The sequence below is a fragment of the Agelaius phoeniceus genome, chromosome 1, assembly GCF_051311805.1.
Source record: "Agelaius phoeniceus isolate bAgePho1 chromosome 1, bAgePho1.hap1, whole genome shotgun sequence".
In the NCBI taxonomy this organism is placed as follows: domain Eukaryota; kingdom Metazoa; phylum Chordata; class Aves; order Passeriformes; family Icteridae; genus Agelaius; species Agelaius phoeniceus.
In genome coordinates this window covers 150,873,591-150,897,550 of record NC_135265.1, presented here as the reverse complement: position 1 = coordinate 150,897,550, position 23,960 = coordinate 150,873,591, and the positions used below count along the sequence as shown (strand labels likewise).

Genomic DNA, 23,960 nt, shown 5'->3' with positions numbered 1-23,960 from the left:
TTCAGCTGCTGTGTTGTTGTTTATTTCCCTTTAATACAAGGACAGTGAGCCCTGGCACAGAGCCACCTCAGTTCTGAGGTGCTTCCTGTGGAGGCTTTGGAGTGCCCATCACCAGGAGAAGCACAAACTGTGATGTTGGATCCAAGCTGTAAATTTAAGGTGCCATCTTAGAGCTTGGAATGAGCCTTGGCATGGCCACAGCAGTTGATTAATGTTTGTTAGTGTGCTCCTTACGCCTCATCATGCCTGTTTCAGACCTGTTTGCTAAATAAAATGCATTTCATTTTACAAATATGGCAGAAAAAGGGCTGATAGTTAATATGTATATAGAATAGTACCTCCCAATTAATGAGCCACAAGTTGTAAAGTTTTAAAAATCGCTCGAGTTCCATTTTTAATTGTATCAAAAACTGTTGAATATTGTTTCATTTTTAACTTGTTTTCCATTGCCAGCTTTCACCCAGGAAACCTTCCCAGACTGCTGACATGTGTTGGTCTCTCGCTCTCAGTGAAGCTCTTTGCAAATGTTACAAATTACAGTTTCAGTTCTTGCTCTGGTGTTAACAGCTCCATTATGGGAACGCTGTTAATTAATGGCTAAAGAAGTAATTCTGAATTTTTATCAGCTCTCATTTTCTATTTCAGGCTCAAGCACTATATCCTAGAGGCTTCTAGATTTCAGTTAGTTTATTAATTATCTTGTCATTTCCACTTTGGTTTGTATAAATCACAAAGCCGGCTGTTTTCTGCACTTGTTCAGCTCTACAGCCTCTGTTACTACTCGTGTTTAGTGCATTTTGAATTTTGTTGTTCAAATGTTCTGCTCAAAATATGCTTTTAAAATCCTGCAAGAGCTGAGTGAACTGAGGTGTGCAGGTTATTGATTGATGGGTGCTCAGTTTGTGATTAAGCTCTGCTGTGCAGGTAAAGAAATGTTCTGCTCTGGTGTAGCACGGGGGTAAATAATAATTTTTCTGCTGAATTCAGCACTGGTAGGATTTAATTAGAATTCTGTTCAGTTTTGGGCACTGGACTTCAAGAAGGGGGTTTCTTTTTTTGGATCCTTTTAGTAGCAGATGCCTGAGAATATGACATCCAAGAACTGAACAAATTAAGATGCTAAGACTTAACAAGAGATAAGAAGTTAAGTTATTCCCATGCATTATGCTACTACAAGGATAAAGATGATAAAGGATTACAGGGACTAAAGTGAGAATTAGTTGATTTAAATAATGGGACCAAAGACTTGGGTTGCTGCTTGGGGAGCAAGACTTTTAATTCCAAGAATAACAAACCAATGGAATAGATTAAGGAAGGGACTCATCCCTGACAGTCTTCAAGAGCAAATTAGGCATCTGTCAGAAAGGAGATGCTGTTCATTCCTGCCTGAGGAGTGGCAGCCTGACAAGGTGACCTCTTGAATCCTGCCCAGCACTGATTTTGGTGATGAGAGCAGGTAAAGAATGTGGGGTTGTTATTTGCAGAATTATGGTGATAATCAAAAGGGAGCTGACAGTAACCCCAGCAGCTGAGGATCCCCTGTGAGCTCCTGTGATCTCTGCAGTTGTCTGAGACTGCAGCTCTGATGTGAATCTGTCCCAGGCAAAGCAGGTTGTGCTTCCTTTGTGGAAGGGTGGAAAGGTCATGGGGAGAAGAACTTCTCTGCAAATGAAACTGTCATGTTCTTCTGTAGGTGTTACCTACACAGGGCTTGGAAAACAGCATTATAAACTGGCTACTGATATTAGAACAATTAGTTTAGCTGCTGGTTTATCTAATTTCAAGGAGGTAAACATGCAAGACTTTTAAACTCTACAAACAAGTTGATTAAGTGGTCTTAAGATCACTTTTCTTATTTCTTTTACTATTGCCCTTTAATTAGTTACAATTTATATACTAATAAGATGAGCTTTGTTTTCAGAATAATAGGAATTTCTGTTGACTCTTTGTTTTTCTGTCAATCTTTCACTCTTCACCATGATAGTTTGTATTTGATGTTTTACCACTAGGCTTTGTCCTAATCATAACTCAAATGAATCTGTTTTAAAGCAAGTCAGAATGTTTCTCTGCATTTTGCCATGGAAGGGGCAAGTTGCTACTAAGATTGGGAAGCAAAATTAAGTAATCTTTAGTGAAAATATGTGTGTAATCCTGGCTGGCTGTACCTGGTACAGCTGCTGCTGAAATTTGGGATTCACAGAGCAGCCTGCATTTGAGATGATCCTTGGGATAGAGTAAATGCATGAGTCTGGTAGCTTTTTAATTCTAGGTTAAAAATTAGAGGCAGAAGCTGTTGAAATTAACATTTCGGTGCTGCATGTGAGTTTTCATGGTGCCTTTAGGCTAAAAGGTGAAGCTAAGAGTGTGGATCTGTGCAATATGTGGGAATTTGTGTAAACTGCTGTGGTCTGGGGAAATAAATGTCATTTAAGAACCCCTCAATTGGTGTGGAAGTAAAGGGAAGCCTTTTTCTTGTCATCTGCTTTAAAACCTGTTTAATCTTTCTAAAAACTGGTTTTCTTGTTTAGGACTGTCTTTGCAAATTATGGGATTTTGACTGTGGCTGAGGGGAATCTCCACCAAGCAGTTACCATACTCCCTAGTGGATATGTACAGACATTGTTTTATACCTATTAATCAATGGTTATCAGGAAAAATCAATCCATTTCCATAGGTGAAAAATACTTTTTTTATTTTGCTCACGTATTTTGAACGTACAATAAGAGAAATAGTGGATAAAAGTGTATGGGATGTGGTTTTTTGGGGGAATAGTCTTACTTGGTCTCTTCTCAAATGCTCTGTGAATATTAGATTGAGTTTAGTTCCTCTATTTCTTGGGTTGTGGATAGAAAAAAAATATCAGTTAGAACCTCTGTAAAACTTAGTCAAAGAGTGGAGTCAAAAGGAGGAGTGGGATGTAACACTGAATTCACTTCTGTTCCATTTCCTGCCTGGAGTTCCTGACAGTATTTCATTTGTATAAGAAATTGAGCTTTGGTACTCTGGGAATTTGCTACCTACATGAATTTATTAAATAACCAAGTGATTTTTTGGGAAGATTAGGCCCCTTTAGAGGAAGCTGGTGTGCAGCACACGATTAATCCTCAGATGGGGATTTGAATGAAGCCAGAGCTGAGTTGTGTCACAGGCTCCCAGCCCCTGCTGATTCAGCTCAGTGAAGGGGGGGTTTCTTTGTGCTCCTCTCACAGTTCCAGGGCTTCCAGCAGCCAATGTTGGGCCTTGCTCTCCTTTCATCAGAAGAGGAGAGGGAATTCTTCAAGTCAGGAGTGTGTAACATTGGCTTCATTTTACCACTGAATCAGCTTTTTCTTCTCTTAAAGGCAAACAAAACCTTTAAACTGTTTTCACAATCTGAAGAGAGCATTGAACAGAGCTTCCCTTCCTCGGAAACAGATTTTGGAGTTCTAAAATGTATTTATCTGTGTGGCTTTTTGGTGTTAAATGGGGATTGCATTGAAGTTCTCTCTTTCAAAAGCCATTGGTACCTCTGTGGAAATAGATACTGAGCACCAGTATTGTGAAGTGGGAGTAAGAACATTGGTCATATTATACTGAGAAAGAGATCATAGAGTGAAAGTACAAAAAGGGTGAGGACTGCACAAGTTGTGAAAATAAATGTACATAAAACACATTTCTGTGAATACCTTACTTTTGAACTTGATAGAAGTAAAAAAACAAGGCAAGACCTTGTGGGTAGCTGGGTTGAGATTAGTTTTGGAAAGGCAAGATGAAAGTGGTGAGTTTGAGAAAGGATTTGGAGCCCAGTCAAAATGAAGTGGGGAGGGGGAGAGTGGTGCCCATGTGCATATAATGTGAGTCCTTAATGCACAGCTGTTGCTTGAAATATGATAGTTTTTTGGACTGAGTCTGTGTTACAGCAGTTTGAAGTGTTATGTTGAACTTGTGTTCTGTGTTCTTAAAGCTCTGTCTTTTTAGCTGATTTTATCTGATGGCTCATGTGAATAGGAGGTGATAGTAAGGATGGACTCCATTTTTGTGTGTGTGTGTGTTTTTAGTATGATATGGAATTGAGATCTTACTGATGTTTGTACTTCTTTCCCCAATTAAGTTATAACAACCTGGTTTAACATTTCTGCAGAAGCCCTGGTGGTGCAGCTGACAGTGTCATAGGGGGGGTGTGTTTTGGGGTGATGTGCTTAGGTTCTATGTTTGGGTCCAGTCAGGTGTCCAGATTCTGCTTTATGCACTAGATTCTTCTGGTGGCCAAACCACTATGCAATGGAGAGATGAAATTAGTGCTTGTATGTTAATTATTCTGAAACAAAACTATTAAATCCTCACAGTCTTGTCTGTGAGGTGCTTTTGAGTTGGTCTAGAATTCAGTATCTGCCCTGACTGTTCTGGGGCTTCTCCTGAGGCCATTTGTTAATAGATTATACTCAGGGCTGTGTTGTTGTTATCCTTTTGCATGGGGCTGTTTTTTGGTGCTGCTGCTGCAAGTGTTCCAGACAGGTCTGCTGCCAGTTCACTGCTTGAGGTGTGGGGCAGTGCTGAGATAATCTGGGGTTGCATGGATGTACAAGCTGGAAGGGACCCAAAAGGAGCAAAGGACTAAGGCTTGGTGCCCTGCCTGCTTCCTTGGGGAAGTGACTGAGCCCCTTTCCTGTGAAGAACCTTTCTTCATGTCCAACTGAATTCCCCCTGATGCAGCTTCATCCCCCCTTTTTGTGTCCTAAATATATATGTTCATACAGACTACATTTTTTTAAAAGACATATGGAATGCTTCACTTTCTATCTTGTTAAAACATTAAATCTTAGATCCTTAAGTGGCTGGAGAATAATTCCCTATGAACAGTGTACAGTTCACTGATGAAAATTTGTTTGTGGTTGCTCAGTGACTGAGCCAAAGTTCACTTGATTCAGTTGTTTGTGCAAGATACAGGGGAGTACAGCTACAGGAATTGCAGATAACTTGGCTACAACTGCCTCATCTCTGCTAAAGAAGATATTACTTGTGCCCAGCAGTTGCTGTTCCCGTTCTTTCCCTGCACTGACAGAGCTCCTGAAGCCTTTCCTGTCTGCTCTGATCTTTGTGGAGTTTTCCTTTCACTCACTCTAGAGCCAAAGGGCCATCAGCAGAGACCAGATTAAGTGTTCTGTAAGGGTAAAAAAAGTTGCATGCATAAAATTGTTTATTTGCTTTGTTGCTGTGAATCAGTTTGTGGAACCACTACACAGGGTTAGGAGAGGGAAGTGAAACAAATCATGTTGGTCTGTAGTGGTCCATCTTTGGCTTTGTGGAGATTGAAGTCATTGAGGTCACTGCTGTTGAAATGTGGAGAATCTGGGAAGGGGGTGGAAGGAGAGGAATTTGTGTGTGAAAAGAGTGAAGAGGACAAATTTTCTTGAAGAGAACAATCAAAGAGCTTTAAAGGTAGCTGGAAACATAAGGAAGCTGAGAAAGGAGCTCCATGCCTAGAAGATAAATTAAGATTTTTACTCCTGGATACTGGTAATTGTCTAATGGCTCAATGGTGTCCTTGGGGAAGGAGTCAAATTAGAGAGGGAATAGAATGATACTGGAAGACAAAACTTAACTTATTTGTAGATCTAATGTCCACATAAAAGCCCTGACAGTTTATCTTTTAATTACAAATAGGTAGAATTCTGTGTTGATTTTAGGAGGGGAGTAAGGTATTACAGGGTAGATAAAACAGAATAAGGAAAAATAAGGAAGCAAAACTGGACCAAGTGGGTGACTTGCAGCTGGTTGGGAAGAGTCTAAAAGGGAATAATTTTCCACCACAAAAAGTGTTAAATTTAAAATTGAAATATTATCACTTTACTGAAAACCTTTCCCATGTGGAAGAAGGTATAGAAATTTCAAAAGCTATGAAAAATCCTCCTCCCTTCTAATTTTTCCCCTGAACAGATATGCTTGTTTGGGTTTATTTTATTTAAAGAAACCATTTTATAAGATCCACAGATTTTTAGATTGGTGGTTTTTTTTTGTTTTGTTTGGTGTGGTTTTTTTTTTTAACCAAAAGTCAAAATAAAAGCACAGATCTTCAATCCAAACAGGTTTTTTTATGTTTAATCTCCTTTTGACCACTCTAGAAGCTTTCAGCATTTTATCCCTATTAGAGGGAGACTAATTGGTCTTTTAAGAAGTGTTACAACTGCTTGGACTTGAGTTTAGCATAGGAGAGTTCTTGTCACCACTTGCTTCCTAAGGAATTGTTGAATGAAGTAAATCAGTAAGTAACCTGTGAAAACAAATATTGGGAAGGTGTGCCTGGCAAAGGCTCTTGGTGTGAGGGAGAAGAAATGATGCCATGTTTGGATTGTCCTGACTGCATTGCTTGGAGGAGCTAATGAGCAAATGAGAGGCCCTTTATCTGTCCTCTGGGATTGCCCTCCAACATCAAATCCCATCACAGGGCCATGCATTTGTACACTGAATTTTACACACGTGGTTGCTTCCATTGAAAATCAGTGAGAGAATTTGTGTGGAAAATTTAACATGTCTGCAAGTGTTTGCATTATTGATGCCTCAGCAATTAAAATAATATTTTTCTAGCATTTGGTGCTTTTTTTGATGCTGTATGTAAGTCCCATGGTATTACACACACAATTATTTTAACAAGTATTTTAAGGGTGCTACTGATGCAACTTCCCAGAGTAAGGAAAGGTCATTACCACTGGCCTTGGAAATTAAAAGTAGCTTTTGCCTTATCAGAAAACATCTTCAGTTAAATCAATCAGTGCACGGGTTTCTCAGTCTGAGAAACAGTCTAATGAGCAATTTGCCTTTTCATAAAAGACTTGCCATTATATCATTGCCATTGTGTTAATTATCAGTGTTTTTACAAATTGTCCCAAATCATGACTAATTCCATAAAAACGTTCAGAGCAGGCGTGATTCTGGGCAAAGCTGTTGTTTGCCACTCAGTCTGGCAGGGATGGGGGCACAGCCTGACTTAGCAGATTCTGTGTTAACCATAAAATCAGGGTTTGGAGGCACTGCCATTCATCTCATGGAGCACCATAAAAGCAGTTCAAGTTCTTGATGATTTTTTTTTCTCCATGGTGTGGATGCTGTGACTCTTTTTTTCTGGTTTTCATGTTAAAATTAAAGTATTTTATTTTTCTCTCCCCCACACTCAGTTTATTACAGCTTAGATGAAAGATTAAACTGCAGAGATTATTTGAACTTTTTGTTACCTTATCTCATGAGATTTTTTGTGGAAATCTTTTGGTGGCCTTTATGTGTGTGGAAAATGAAGTATCTAAGGTGAAATAGTTTGGGAAACAAACTTTATTCTTAGAAATCCAGTTTTAAGAGCATAATAGATAAGCTTGGGCTTTCTGCTGGTACTATCTTTGTCCCTATAATATATATTTGTTTGAAAGGGAAAGAAGAAAAACAACTGGCAAAGTAATACACTCAACTCTCTACATTACTTGGCTCTGGAATTCTTATAGATCAATTATTTTCTTTAAGAAACAAACCCACAACTCTCTGTGCATTGTGTGTGTATTGAGCAATATCTATAGATTTGTTGCCTCAGCTGAGAGCTGGCTTGGCTGCCCTGTGGTGCACATACCCTGAGGAGATAAATGCTTTTCACTGGTTCCTCCCACACATTTTGCATTTTCCAGGGAAGCACTTTCTAATTCTAGATCTGGATGCTGCTAATGTTTTGAATCACTCATCATAGTTTTCAGCACTCACTTGTTTTTGCTATTAAATGTACATTATCAGTAATAAAGGTTCATTTTGTGATGCTTTAGCCCTCCTCCTTCTTCAAAAGAATTCATATAACTTGGGAAATTTTTAGTTGGCTTTCATGGGAACAACAGAACTTCAGGCAACTTGTCTGTTTTGAGTTCAAATATAAGTCTCTGGCTTCTACTTCTACAAACTTCTTCTGTGTTTTGTTGTAGGGTGGGTTTTTTTTTCTTTTCCTAAGGATTTTCAGCTAAATAATCTGCACTTCTAAAATAGGATATGTACTGCAGTTGGTTATCTTGTCTTCATAACATGAATATCAGTTAATTTATTCTTAAGTTTTTTGGATGTTTGACTACTTGAAAATTAGTTAAGAAAATATCCTAATGAATTCTAAATATTTGTTTCAGATTTCATGTTTCATCCTGTATTGAGCACCTGCTGCTGAGAGCTGGAAAGTCTACTTAGGGTATGTACAACAGTTAATGATTTCAATTTCACACTGAGTTTTATTCTGGGTAAAGCAGGTCAAGATGAGATTTTGTTGTTGTTTCCTTGTGGTTATTGTTGAAAATCCTGATTGTTAAACAGTGGGTGTTAAACCAGAATTTCTTGGTTTGTTTTTTTCCCTGAGTGTCCTGGAACTGGTTTTTCTCTTGACAACCTGTTCATGGTCCTTCCATTCAGCCCAAGGGTACAGAGGTGGGCAGACCAGTGCAACAATTAATTTATTGTACATGGGAGGAGTTTGCAAGGTGTTTTCTCACCTGCCAAAGCCACTTGGCTGAAAATTGTCTGACCAGTCCCATGTGCTGCCTTTTGGAGCTAAATACTACAAATAATTCTCTGTTCTCATGTTCTGCATTTCTGTACTACAGAAGAAATGGGTCTTAATAAAACAAAATCTTTGCTGTAGGGGTGCATGGCCTAATCTGAAGAAGTTTAGCTGAAAGCAGGAGTAGAGAAGTTACAGCCACAGAATTCTTTGTGTTATAGGAATTTATTTCTGGTCTGCATATTTTTGATTCCTTATGACACCCCTGTCTCCAGGGTGAATGGTTATATTTGAAAATTTCAGTTTTACTCCTCAGTGTAATTGGTATTTCTGACTTCTGCCTTTACTGCTGCTCATATATATGGATGTTTGGAATATTCTTATATTTGAGTGTGGCTAGAACAACTTGTTGGATCCTTCTTTTTTCTTTGTGGTTTGGTTTCCTCCCCTTTCTACAGCTTTCCCAGTGGTTGGTGGTTTGAGAGCCTGTATTAAATTTAATTTTTTTTTCTATTGCTTGGGCTTTGGCAGGTAACAAAATTCATCTCCTGCTACTTCAGGAGCACTTTTGAATCTAACTTGTGGATGTGGTTAGCTTTATTTACAACTTTGATATCACCTAATTTAGAGTCATTGATGTTCTTGCCTGGACTGTGATATAATTGAGAGCAAAGGAGATGTGGCTGCTTGTATTTCACAGGTCCCTAATGGGGCTTCAGGCTGTGATCTTGTATCCATAATATTTCTGTATTTTCATCTTCAGCAATCAGCAGAGGGTCAGTTAATGTCTCCTGACCATCTAAATTTGCAGGGACAGATCTCTTTATTCTTCAGTAGCTTACTTCTGGATGTCATCACCCTTTCTTAAACTTCAGTTTTCAAGCTTATGATCAATATTTGCTTCTCCTCTACATTTTTTCCCTTCCCTTTTCTGGTATGGGATGATGTTTGTTTATATTATGCCCTTAGTTTTTCCCAAGGAATTCCATCTACTCTTACTACTCCAAAGAAAAGGTTTGAATGGCTTAAAAAATAGTAGCCTTCACTTAAGTTGGAAAAAACCCAAAGTATTTCAGTTGGAACCAGTACTGATATTTTTATCAGTTAAAATCAAAATTTGTAGCCTTGTGTCTCATGTTAATTCTGACTTATGATTCAGAAGGAAACCCAGACACTTGAAAAATATTTCCTGGACCTGGAAAACTCATAGTGTGGGAAATCCAGAAAACAAGGGCAGGGGGGTGGGAGCAAAAAACTTTATCATATATAAAGGCCTTCAAATCAAATCTGTGATTCCAGGGGGTTTATAATGCTTCCTTTAATTTTGTTTGACCTTTTGAAAGGAACAGCTCTGACTATCGTGATGTCACAAAGAAAAAAGTGCACTTGTGTGTTTTGTGAACTGAAGCCAGTTGCTCCCTGGAATACATGGTTCCAATGAGTCATATCCTGGTAAAACCATGACAACAAAGTATTTATTAGTTTGTTAGGTAAATATCTTGCAATACCTGCCTAGATAAGACTTCATAGAAAGCCAGCCCAGTGAATAACAAGGCTTGAAATAAAATGTAGAGTAAGAGGAAACAGTGAAAAATCTTAAATGTAGATTGCAAGTACTTCTGATTTGTCAGGTTTATATTGAACTTTGATTTTTTTTTTTTTTAATTTCTTTCTGGCTGGGGATTTGATAAGAGGAAGTGATTAGTGCTACTTGCTCTTTGAAAGTGGTATTCTATAGGCAAATACTGCAAAGACATTTCCAGTGGAAGTGGCAAAAAATGTGCTGCATCTCTGACTTATCCAGCTGCTTTATAAACTGTTACTTTTTGTATTCATATTGCAAAAAGTCAAGCTGTTACTTGTACCATGATAGTCTTTTCATCATGTGATCACACAGGTTGTGATTCTGTGGAACAAAGTGTTGGCTCCCAGTCCCTTTGTCTGTTCAGGACAGCATTCAAGCCCTCTTCTTGCAGGATGGAGTTTTCAAGTGTGCTGTGGTAGTGCTGCCTTCACCTCTTCATCCTATGGTTTTATTGGTATTTGTACTGGATGGAGTCACAGAACTTAGGATGAAAGGTTTCACTTTTGGGTCTGGGCTCTGACATGGCTGTTTTTGTTGTAACATTTAAAATTTGCACTCAGAGCAGATCTCTCTCTGATTTGACCAGCACTGGAATCACTTGGCAGTTCTGTATTTAACTCACCAGGTATCAAGGCCATGGAAGAAAAGCAGGAAACTTGACAAAAGGATCTGCTAACATCATCCCTGAATGCCTGCAGGACAGGGGGCTTGGGGGGACCTTACTGCTCTCTACAAGTCCCTGACAGGAGGTTGTAGACAGGTGGGGACTGGGCTTTTTTTCCAGGAAACAAGGGACAGGACAAGAGGAAATAGCCTCCAGTTGCTCCAGGGCAGACTTGGATTGAATATTAGGAAAAAAATGCCTTCACCAAAAGGATGGTTAAGCATTGGAACAGGCTGCCCAGGGAACTGTTTGAGTCCCCATCCCTGGAAATAGTCAAAAGATGTGTAGATGTTGACACTTGGTGATGTGGTTTAATGGTGGCTTTGGCAGTGCTGGGTTGATGCTTGGACTCAATGGTCTTAGAGGTCTTTTCCCACCAAAATAATACTATGATTCTCAGATGATGAGTGCAGAAGACACAAATAATAAAATAGAAAGGGATGATGAGCAGCAGTTCTGTTTAGCTTTAAAATTCTGACCTACTCCTCAGGCCAGTGTTTGAGCACAATATTGGTTCAGGCATTGTGTTGATAAAAATGTGTGATTTTACTTGTACTTATTGTGTGATTTCAAACATGCTGCTCAGCCATTGACAGGAGGTGCTGCCAGCCCTTCCACCTAAGGAGCAGCTTCCCAAGGATGTTCTCTATATTGTATCTCTACTGCAAGTGACTTCAGGTGCTTTCCAACTTTATGGTTTTATTCCAGGTGGAATTAAACTAGTATTGCATGAGAAACCTTGTTGTATCCAGCATAACACTTGCAAATGGAGAAATTAATGTCCCTTTTTAGATCTTATGGTTAGAAATGCTTCCCTAGTGAAATCTCAGAGATCTGGGTTATTATGTGTTTTGGATGTTATGCATTTAATTTTGTTTTAATACATTCGGGGCTTTTCTCTTGACATAAAATTTGTTTCAAAAGATTTCAGTTGGCACTTGAAGGTGTAAAGAAACCACTCTGTTCTCAAGTGTAAAGATAATTAATGGATGTTGCTCCTTGCCAGGAAGACCTACATGCTTATAGCTCCTCCTGGCTTCTGCAAGTGGAATTTTGCTGGGCTTCCTGACTGGTTTCTTATTCTGGACTTCTGGGTCATTGCAGAAAGATTTACTTTGCCACCAAGGTTAGGATAAACTTCAGCTTCTTCCAGGGAAGCTGGGCTTGCACGTGTGTGAGTTCAGTACAGAACATCCTCTTCTCCCAGGCTGGGCCCTTCCAAGGGCTCTGTGCTCTGTCTGTGCTGACAGGCACCTCCAGGCTTTTCAGAGCTTGGATGGAAGGAACACAAACCTCCTGGGTGGTGCCTGATGCCTTTCTGAGCTCTGTCCTGGCCTTTGCTTGGCATAGCTGATCCTCCTCCTCCTCCTGTCCCTAGAGCAACTGCTGCCTCTTACAGGGGACTAAGGGGGCTTGAGGGAATAAATTTCAGTGTTTGGGGTATTGTCCTGCATTGTCTCATCCCTCCATGGAGTTCAATAAAACTTCAGCCTGTCTGGATTATCCTGGAATATGTTGTGAGATAGAATGAAGCAGAGCTTCACTTTCCCCTCTGGAGGTGCCAAAGGTCTTCTGTATCCCAAACAAAATATTTGTTTTGGTTGTTAGCCCTCTTGTAAATGTGACCAGGGAAGCATCAAGCAGAAAACGGTCTGACTCTGTAAATAGTACTGCTTTGTACTGCAGCTTGGATGGGGCTGGAGCAGCACATTCTGATGATGCCAGGGATAGCCATGCAGTGCTGCTGCTCCCTTCCAGGCTGTTTAAATGGCAGCTTTAAGTAAGGATATTCTGGTTATTATTTCAGGTAAAGTTTGTAGCTCTGCTTCTTTGAGAACACAGCTTGCTCAGTGGTAATGTAAAACTGGCCTTTGATCCTTTGTCTTGGTTAATGGGTTAAGGTCTGCTCTGGCTGTTTATTGTAGGAATGCACAAAAATGTTTAATGCTGGCCTAGGAAAGTTTCTAAAAGCAGCAGAATATTTTGAATCTTTGAACAAGACCATTCTTATACAAAATAATCAGTGATAATGTGCTCCTCACTGCTAGGGGTCAGTATCTTAACTTTCCAGTATGTCCAGGTTTCAGATACTTAGTGAATCAACTCCCTGTCAACCTTGCATGTCCAAATATACCTTGGTGTTGTAAGAAGAAAACCTGAAGAGAATTTTCTGAAAACATAAGAAGACCAAGATTCAAACCAGATGGATTCAAGTCTTTTCAGGGCTTGAAAATTTCCATTTTTACCTTAAAAACTGAGTGAAGGTTTCCAGGCTTCCTGTTCTCTTTTATGGCAGTGTTTGTTACTGGTGTAGCATCTTGAGTTGTAGTGTGGGGCAGGTTGTAATGAGTGTCCTTACAAGAGAAGGAACATTAGGGGATACAAATGTACTGACATGTCATAAAATATTTGGGGGGGGAGAAAAAAGGGCCAGCAAGTGCCAGCCCAGGGGTTGCCAAGGTTGGTTTGTGTGTGCTGTGCTAAGGGAAGGATCTGGGCTATTTCCTGGCAGACATTCATGGAGAACTTCCTCTGAAGGGAAGTGGGCTCAAGTGCACTTCCTGACACGTGTTTTAATTAGCACTGCCTGGGAGGCAGGGAATTTCACTGTGCCTGGTGTTTTAGCCTGGCCCTTATCAGCACTGTACAAAGTGAAACCATTACTTGTCTCCTTCATTTTTGGCACCCCCTGTTCACAAGTGCCAACAAAATACTGCTTTTTTATTTATTTTCTCAGTAGTCTTGATAGAATCACAAAACATTCTGAGTTTGAAGAAACTCACAAGGATCATTGAGTCCAACTCTAAAGTAAATGTCCCATACAGGGATCAAACCCACAACCTTGGTTTTATCAGCATCAAACACTGACAAACTGAGCCAACAGTCCTTGTTCACTTTTGATTTCCTAAACCCTCCCTGTTTTCTCTGGTATTACTGTCTTGCTTGTAATCTCATTTTGTTTATGCAGGGTTGGTTATTCTTTCTAGTTGTAAAGCTGGTGGGAAGTCATGGGATGATGTTGGAAGCCTCTGATGTGACTCCTTTCCTTCTCATTGTTTCTAAGACACATCAGTTACATGTGGACACCCTGGGTAAAACCTTTTACATCAGCCTGGACTCCCCTTTGTGCCTAGATGCCTGTAGATAATTTGGTTTGGTTATTCTCTGTTCCTTTGAGATGTTGCATCAGTCTTCCTGATGCATCACAATTCCTTAGATGCCAGTTTCTTTTGCAACTACTGAGTTTTTGAAATAATGGAGTGTTTTCATGCAATCCATTTTCAATAACAAGAATTAACAAAAATAGTGGCTTATTTTTTATGCTTTTGTGTACTACCCACACAGCAGTGAGTATGGACTAGGTGACTATGAGAAGTGATACGGTTTATTTTATTTCTTTCTGACCAGTAGCTGTGTATCAGTACTCTCTTTTCCAGGCAAGAAATAAAGCAGACAACTTGAATTCCCTGTCCAGAGTCCAGACTAATGCAACTTGGGCAGCATTTTTTTAGTAAGGAGGATGAAGAATACACAAAGAGGCAATAAGAGTCTGTAACTGCACCTGAAAATAAATGCATTAAAGGAGATGAAATCTGTACCAAGAGGGAGCCTTGATCACCTGGCAGGAGTTAATAGCTGTTCCAGGTGCCACTGAAATGCTGCCCTTTAACAACAAGTGGAAGGTTTATTGTTAGCAGTCCACTCCCAGCTGTGTTGTAGAAGGTGCAGTCTAAATTGCTAACCAGGTTTCCATTAAAAAAATAAAAAGGTCATTTCTTATTTTAGGGTTTAGATTGTGCAGAGCAAAAGGGCACACAAAAAGTCACGGTTGTCAACAGGACTCCCAGTTTGGCATTCCAGGTTATTTTTGTATGTATTGTAAGCAGGTGGCTGTGTTGTCATTTCCCTCTTTCAGGATCAGTCTACTCAGCTGAACTTTTAGGAGAGGATGGTAAAAGCTTGGCAGAATTGTAGAGAGTTTTAAGGTCCAAAGGAATTGGGACAGCTGTAATCATGGAGTTCTTGCTTCAGCCCATTCCTTTATTCTACATGATCTCTCTTAAAAGCAATATCCAAAAGGAGTGGTAGGCTTTTTCTAGTAGTAAATAAATGAGTGTTAGACTTCCTTCCATTTCTGAAAGTATTTTTGTGGTTTTTTTGCTAGTAGTAATATTCCTGGTAGTCTAAACTGTATTGTGTCATAGTTATTTTGAACAAAACAATTCAGGCTGTAATCCTGTGCCTTTAATGTGACTGATGCTGACTCCTCTAAATCCCTCTCCATGTAAATTTGCATTGGACTCTTAATATGGTGAATAATTTACCTTAGAAGCCTCTGCTTAATTATTTTTGGTTTGGAAAAAATCCCAAGCAAGCAGGATATTAATTTGCACTTCCTTTTTGTGTGGTGTTAGGGGCTCTGTATGAATCCTTCTTTGATACCTTAAAAAAAATTTCCTAGGCATAGGATGTATTTGAATCCAATTTGAGCCTTGTGCTTCTACTCTATACTAAATCCTAAACAGGAGGGGCCCTAAATGAAGGTGGTAAATGAACAGTGACTTCTGCATCCTTTTGGAACAGTTTTTTTGGTGACTTTGTTTTTAATTCAAGGCCCACTTTTTCCAGGAGATCTTGTAGTCATGTAAGTATTCAATGAAGAATAAAACATTTGCTGTTGGTGGTGAAATCTGGGCTTCAGTTCAGAGTGTTCCCTTTGATAAGGTCTGAAGAGAAGCCAAGCCAAAGCTACCTGGAAGATTTTCTTTGGGGGGTGTGTGTGTATAAACATATGTGGTGTGAAACTTCCACCAGCTACTCCTCAGCTTTTTAAAGGGTTGAGTAAAAACTCCACAATAAATCCAGAGTTAGAGGGACATAAAATCACTGAATCTTGATGTTAATATAACGAATTAGTGGTTTTGATGTTATTTTTGATAATAAACACTTAGCTTTGAAGACATAACCTTATGCAGCTCTCTCCCCATAAAGGAGAAAGAAGGACATGAGTGAAGCAGTAATTTACATTGCTTAATATCCTGGTGGTCTCTGTATTCATATATCCATATGGCCAGAGAATGCTGCTGCCATCCCTACATTATCTCTGTGCCAGGAGTGTGAGAAATAGGGGTCAGAAGATGTCAGTTTAGCTTTTCTGACTAAAACTCCCACTAAAGAATCAAAGAAAATTTGTGATTATAGCATCATAGATTGAAAAAGTAGCTGAAATATTATTAGAGAATTATTTTTTGTTGGTATCTAATGTTTTTCTGATGTAAGTTCTGCATTTCCTAATTTTTAGTGGGCAAGGTGTGGAAGTACTGAGGTGGGGAAGGAGTGTTGCACTCAACTGGTTGGCTCTACCAAGTTGCTTCGTTCAAATTCCTCACCTGGTTTATATTTTTAAAGAAAATATTTAATTCCTTAATTTGCATCTGAACTGTGAAATATTGTCAGAAAAAAACCCCCAATTTCTGTATAATTTTAGTGAGTTAGATGGAGTTTAAATTTGTTGCTTTAGTATGTACCTATTTTTTATTTATTTTTTTAATAATTTTTCAAGATAAATGACTGTGAACCTGTGGACATTTGAAAAGCAATTTGTAGGAAGGAAACAAAGTTTGGCCTCAGGGCTAAAATTTTTCTAGTTAATTCTAGGAGATTACAGAACCTGAACAAAAGGCTGGTTGCTTTTGGGGTGGCAGAGTTATTGTTTTTCTCAGGCCTGTAAAGTGGCAGCAATGTAGAATTTCTGCACATTGGCCCAATTCAGTTAATCCTGGCTTTCATGTCTGAAAGCATCCATGTAGCTGATCTGAGGGCTAACTGACATCACAGCCAGTCTGTTCAGGAAATCCTGGTAACTTTGCATTTTCTTATTTTACAGTTCTCTCATATCATTAAAATAGCCTCAAATGTGTTTTGAAGCAAGGACATGTTTTGATCTGCCCACTGGATCTCAGATTTCTGAAGAATACAGAAATTTGAAGGAGGGATGGGGCCAGGGATGTGAACAGCCCAAGGAGAAGAAAATCTCTCCAGTACTACAAAATTCCTTTTGGTAGAAAGAGAAATAAGCAGGAAAAATATGGTCTTGGATGATGCAAATAATGATACACAGGAGCCATTTGTAACTTAAATGGGCTGGTTGTTCACAATTTTTGTTAAATTCAGGAGGCATGAATAGAAATTACATTGAAATATTCATCTCTAATTGCTGAGGCTGTTGGTGTAGTGCATGTAAGAATTTATTTCATTTTGTGGTTGATAATATATACTTTGTACATAGCTTCTGATACATTTTTAACTCCTACACAGACTGCAGATTAAATATTGATTTGTGCATTGCTGGGTTTTGAGCTTCAAAACACTTAGGAGTTGTGGTTAATTGATCTCCAACTCCAAACTAACACATGGAGGTTCTGAGACCAAGGCATCTGAACTATAAATTACTGTATGTTCTACACACATGGTTCATATATTTAATCAGTTTCACAAACTTAAAATTAACCAGGTTTTTTGTGCAATTTGCTCTTCAAAATGCCTGTAAATCTGAAAGGAAAATAAGGATAGAACAAAATAAGAAACAAGCTACTGCTGGCAAATTTTCTAATGCAAAAATAATTTTAATTGCATGTAAAATATTTGAAAATTCTGCACTCTTACCATTGGTGTTGTCCCTCTTGTGTCATTCAGTTTCCCAAAGACCCCAAAAGACCTAGATTTTTCTGGAGCTTTCAGTCACAAATATCAGTATTTAGGCATTAACCAGGGCTGCAAATCCAGCCCAGGAGTGTTCCCCAAATAGTCTGCTCACTGAGTCTCACAACTTAATACACAGGAATTAAATAAATTTCATCATCTGTCATGTTTTTCTTGAATTGAGAGGATTTTGTCCCTAAAAATAAATTTTTGTGGCTGCTGTCTGAGGCCATATGAGTTGCTTTTAATATTTTATGCTACTTAAAAGTGTTTGGATTTGTGTCCATTTGGTTCTTAATAATGTTAGAGTTGGCCAGAGGACCACAGATGTAGCTCCATCCACCATTAGTTTATAATGGGACAAATGTATCCATTCATGATCTATATGAAAGGGAGCATCATTGAAATTCTTTTGTGGAAAAAAGTGTGTATTTCCTTATCCCCACTGCAAAACCCAACATATTTGCATTTTGAATGACTGTAGTTTTAGGGTTTGGTATAGAGGCCAAGGAGACAACAGGGAATCAAATCCTCTGGAACTTCCAGAGAAAGTGGACAGACCTGGAAGAATAAAGTCAGTCCTTTGTTTCTCAGTATATCTTGGTATTTTTGTACTTTGAGGAAGATACGGAGGAGTTAGAATTTTATGATATTAGTATTAAATTCTACAAAAGCCAGACTTTTCAGAAATAGACATTCTGGACATAGGACACTTCAGGAAGGTGAAACTGAGCAGCCTTTGCATTCAAGTGCTTTGGCAAGAGCTTTTGAGTTGAGTCATAGCAAAGTCACTGCCCAACCTCAAAGCTGCACTTTGTGATTTTTGGAACAGTATCTAATTAATTTGTAGACTTTAAATTTTAGAGCTGTAGGTAATTACCAACCTGTTGGCATTGTCTAATGTCTACAGACAGATGTGACAATGTCTTCATTAGAAAAATCTGTGTGGGAAATACTCAAAATCCTTTTTGGTTTTTGCTTTTTGTGAGGTGAACTAAATGAGAGTTAGCTGGTTCATTGTAATCATACATCAGTGGTTAACCCTTTAGTGTCTGTGCTCTGTCCCAGGTGGTTTGGACCAGAAGTTGCCCTTGTTCCCAGGACAGAAACTCCCTTGGACAGAATGAAACCAGTGCCAGTCACCACTCCTGCCATCTCTCTGGGGTTGTGTTATTGATGACAATATTGTCTGCTCTTACCTCAGTTTCCTAAATAACAAAGCTTGTGCTGTTTGCCATCTCTGTTATCCTCTCCCCCATCTATTTTTGGCCATGAACTGGTTCCTACCAAACTGCAAGAGGCAGAAGCTTCAAACCACAGCTGAAGGGAGCTGCTGCTTTCAGGCTGCCAACAGCAGCATTCACCCCCAGGATCATGGAATCATTTAGGTTGGAAAACACCTCTGAGATCATCAGCTGCAGAGGGCTTTTCCAGCCTGAATGGTTCTGTGAGTTCCCCTTGGATGTCCCCCAGACCTGGGACATTTGGGACATTGAACTATCTGCACTGTGCAGGAGGGGGTTGGGGGTCAGGTGAGTTTCAGACCTGGGCTGGCTTTGGATAAAGGAGCCACAGTGGTGCTGGTGCTGCCTTCTCCTTGCTCAGGGGTGTTCTGAGCACTGCCATGGTGTTGAATATATGAAAGTGTGTGGTAAATAATGCTTTCTTAAGCTACTCAGAAATGTTTCTCAAATTTAAGTTTGGCGTTTCTTAATAATATTTTAAGGAGGTAAAATTGTGTTGTTGGTGAGGCACTGGCAGAAGTTGCTCAGAGAAGCTGTGGCTGTCCCATCCCTGCAAGTCTTCAAGGCCAGGAGCAACCTGGTCTAGGGGAAGGTGTCCCTGCCTGTGGTGGACAGGCTGGAATTTAGGTGACCTTTAAAGGTCCCTTCCAGCCCAATCCACTGTGATTCCAGCCTTGCTGGGTTACTGGGGAATTTAGGAACCTGACAGACCTAATCCTGCCAGATCTGTTCCAGAGACCTGAGGAGTTCACAGGTCAGAGTTGCCCAGTTTACCCCAAATTCTTCTAGAGGTTTTCTGTGGTTTTTCTCTTGGCTATGGAGACACACTTTATAGGTTTCCTTAGGGCCTCATGACTTTTGTTACTCTGTGATTCAGGAATTGGGGAAAAGGGAGATAAATGGATTTAGTTAAATTGCATTGAGGTGGCAGCAGAGTTAACGTCCCTGTCACTTTGGTGAAAAAAATTCTTTTTGGTCCTTTGAGCTTCCTGTGGTTTGCTCTGAGCTTTCAGTGTCCTGTTACTAAGAACTTGAGCATTTTTTCTTTTGTGGGACTGCAGCAGACAAATACAAGTAGAAGTTATTCCAGCTTCAATTCTGTGACAACTTGTTTGCATATGCAGCCTGAAATTCCTTTGTACTGTCACAAATGCTTAGTTTGCAGGATGAGAAATAAATATTAACTGTACCAGAGCTGACACTGGTGTAAGTACATGCTGCAGTTCTCTAATTTGATCTCTTTCTTCATATCAGTGAAAAAGATGTGTTCAGAAGTTCCTGAAATGCAGGCATCCTTGTGCAGTACCTGCCTGACTTTGTGCCAGAATTATTTTAATGTATTCAAGCAAATTTAGGTTCATGTCCATTCTGAACCTGATTAGATCTTGAAGGGATTGAAAATGAGGCTCTTTAATAATTACTGGAAATTTGGATAAGGTTTTTAATTTGGACCATTTTCTTTCTCATTTGTGCCTCAAGCTTGAACTCACAGGGTGAGTCTTAAGGTACGTTCAGGAGCAATTTGGAGAGGGAAGACTGGGGAACTGGAGACCTTGATGAACTAAATGCTTTTTCAATATTTTAATTTAAGATTTTTAATAATCACTGCATATGTATTCTGCACATTATGAGAGGCAGAAGATACAGTTACAATGTATGCTAAATAATTTAGTGTGCTGGGGTACCTGACACTTCATACATGATAAATTGAAAACTAGATTATAGAGTAATTAAAAAAATGTTCACCTTCTTCCTGTTACTGAGGTTAGAAGTGCATGAAACAACTGTCAGGTCTGCTCTGGATCATCATTGTGACCAAGTTCAGTTCTTTGTTCTCACTCTGGTGGAATTCAGTGGCATCTGACTCTGTCCAAGTTAGATCAGAAGCAGAGAAAGCTGGATAGGTTTCTTTTTGCTCATCTTCCCTGTTTTCATGTCTAATGAATGATCAGAAATGGAAAAGCTTTTTACAGAATAAGTCTCAGATAATATATCCTTGTTTGAAATAACAAAAGAGGTGAGCTGATGTATTTTCATTCTTGTGAAATGGAGGGGCAAGGAATAAACTGCAGCATCAGTGAAGAATTTTAAAAGCTTAACAATGTTTTTCTTGGTTTAGGCTTTATTACTCTTGCTGTCCTTTCTTATGGATTATATTGTGGTACAAAAGATTTACGTTTTTCTGCCTCCCAGCACTCATTGCTGAGGCAAAAGCCAGATTTATACTGTACACTTCTTTGTAGTCCTGAATTCTTATCTTTGTGCAGAAAATATTTGTTCACTGAGTCCAGCCTACACAGGACTGTACCAAATACCCTTATATAATTAGGATATTTGTGCCTCTTTTCTGTTTATTCTTAAAGGACTGCATCATGATTTCCTTTATGCTCCAGCTAGCCTGGTTTGCTGATAAGGAATTGTTACACATCAGCAGGGTAGGTATTCACCATTAGTATTACATTTGATATATCAACAAAGCAAGTTGAAGCAAGATGTGATTGTACAAGTGTATATACACTATGTAATCCCTTGACATAAATGGAAAAAGCTGTTACTGAAATATTTTCAAGTGAAGCAGCACTGTTTCTTAACATCAGCAGGAATAATACATTTCAGACTGTTTTAACAGTAGATGCATTTTGCATTTGATTTTTCTTTTCTAAGAAGTCATGTCTAGGTACAAAATCATAGCTTTAAAATCCATTTCAAATAAACTTGTAATACTCTACTTAAATACTTACAAGGCAAGTCAGAGTTTCTAAGGGACTTAGTGATTCTTAGCTGAGAAAGTAATGAGTGTGCTTTGTGAGCAGCACACCGTCAGGATTGCTCTCCCCGCCACTGCCCGGAAAATTGGCTTGTTAGTTATTTATGAGGAAAATTGGTTTGACAGCCCTGAAGGCAGAAGTGTTCCTTTCACAGTACAAGTTGTGCCATGGTGCTGTAGCCCTGGCCATGGGATGAGAGCAGCTGTTTCTTGGAGAATCAGCTCCAACCCTGGGACCATTTGGGTATCTCCAGCTCTGGGACTGAACTGTGGATGTGTCTCCTGTAACTTGAGTTATCTTGGAGCTTCAGGCTGTCTGTAGAGACCTCCAAACATACTTATGTGGCAGTTTTCTGTCACTTGTCTTTTTACCTCCTGTAGATAATCTAAGTAGATGAAATTGAATTTTGGGTAGGGATGTAAGCTGTTTGTTATTTCATCCTGGACCTAGAACATGTTCTGTTTTAACCTGTGCCTTTATCCAGCCTGGATTTGGCCAGAAGCCTACACAGGAGAAGTTGTCTTTGCTGTCATTGTTCCTTCTGCCCTGCTGTCTGTGGAGTTTGTCAGCATGGTACAAAATAGCATTTTAGGAGATCTGCCTTCAAAACTCACAGTCACGCCTTGTGTAGGAAGCGTGACTCGGGTTAGCTGCTGGGGGGTAATTGTGGCATTAACTAAAACCCACAGCTTTTAGACTTAGAGTTTATAGCATATCTACTATTTATCTGCCACCCAATATGTAATGAATCTTAAATCTTTCTGCAAGTATTTCTGGTGGTCTTAATCTGTTTCATGCCAGAGGCAGGGAGAAATAATGCTTTCAATTTTGTCAAATTAAGTTTTTACTGTGCATTAAATTGATTAAATAGAGCAGCAGATTAAGGCAAAAAATGCTATCTTAAATTGCAATTCAGGGCTGATAGAATCTTAATGATGCCAAGCTGAACTTTTTCAGTGGGTTTGTGGAAATGAGAATCCATTAATCACACACGCTTGACTTCGCACCGGGCCGAGCTGGAAACAAACTCTTTACTCATCTGGGCAAAGGCAACAAGGTAATGGCTGAGCTGGGAAGGTGCAGCCAAGGGGATGTGGGAGCTGCATTTGTGTTGTGTTCTGTCAAACCAGCTGGGTCCCCTTTTGATCAGGTCCTTGCAGAGCACAGATGTGTTGGGGGTTTCCCGTTACGCCAGCGCCGCTGTCTCTGAGCCGCTCTCTGACGGCGACACGACTGAACCGATGAAGAGAAGAAAGCCTGTCCCATGTTGTGTGCTGCAGTTCTTCTGTCTGCACTCTTGTTCCCCCCCTGCCCCCTCTTTACATTCATAATATGGTGTGGCAGTCTTCTCTTTGAGTTTGTTTGTCCTGATGGATGTGTGTATTTTTCTTTTCCCGATTTTATTATTTTTTTTTTATTCTGCCCATGGTTCCTCCCTGTCTCACTTGTCATTGTTTTTTGCTGTCTTAATTCATTCTCTGTCTATTTTCCATCTGGAAAACTTTGTAAAAGGGGACAGAGAAAACTTTCCCCTAGCTTCTCCTTTGCTTTTTCTCTATTTCTGCCAGTGCATCAACGTTGTGGTGTGAGGAGGGAACCAGCCTAACACAATTATTGCTAACATGCAGCATATTAAGAAAAGGGAATTTGGTCAGTTTAGAGGAATATAATATATTGCTCTGTAATGTCTCTTCTGCTCTTGCCTGATTTGTTGTCTTCTGTTGCCTCTAAATTCCTGTTTACCCTCTGAGGTGGGCTCTTTGTCTTTTTGGCTTATGAAGAACTGTTTATTCTTATGAAATGACAGAAATAACATTTGGTTTTATCTCCTTGCTAATTCTCATTGCCTCATGTGTGCTCTGGCATTTGACAAATAATTTACTTGACCTAGATCAAGGTCTAGGTCAAGTAAATTATTTGTCAATAATTCTTGAATCAATGTTCCTTTGTAATCCAAAGGTTTTGGAAATATTTTTTGACTTTTTATTAAAACCTCCCATCAGCAGAATGACACCTGGCAGCATGTTGTGTGTCCAAACTCTACAGTAGTTGGAAGTGGTGTAATCTGTGTCCCTGGGAGGATGTGTAACACCCAGGTGACATTAAAGGAGTTGTTCCCATGCATATGGTGGTGAATTTATTGGACTTTTCCTATCACAGTGAGTGTCCCTAATTCTGTTATTTCTTATATGGTTAAGATCCAAAACTGTCACTGCAGAACTGATTCCAGCCTCTGTAGCTCTGGCTGCAAATGCCCATTTGTTGTGAAGGGATGTTGTGCTTCACTTTGAGAACAAGCTCCAGCTGAAGCCAATTCTTTCTCCATCCAGGGTGTCACAGTTGGGCTAAGAAAACCCTGGTATTCTCATTACAAACAAATTTCATCTTATTTCTTGAGGCAGGTTTGTGTACAGAGCAAAACTTTACAGCTGCTGTCAAGCTTGCTGTGAATACTTTGGAGTAATCCCATTGTGAGCAATAAAACACGTTATTTCTTAGCCACTCT

At 39.5% G+C, this 23,960-nt stretch overlaps 1 protein-coding gene across 2 annotated transcripts in view; it reads left to right on the top strand.

Moving 5' to 3' along the window:
- The window catches only part of PTK2 (protein tyrosine kinase 2), a 189,396-nt gene that overhangs the window by 6,794 nt on the left and 158,642 nt on the right, over positions 1 to 23,960 (top strand). For both annotated transcript variants that reach the window (XM_077189424.1, XM_077189423.1), the window contains exon 2: positions 8,127 to 8,185. The gene's annotated coding sequence lies outside the window, so the exon portion shown is untranslated. The remainder of the gene's footprint in view (positions 1 to 8,126; positions 8,186 to 23,960) is intronic.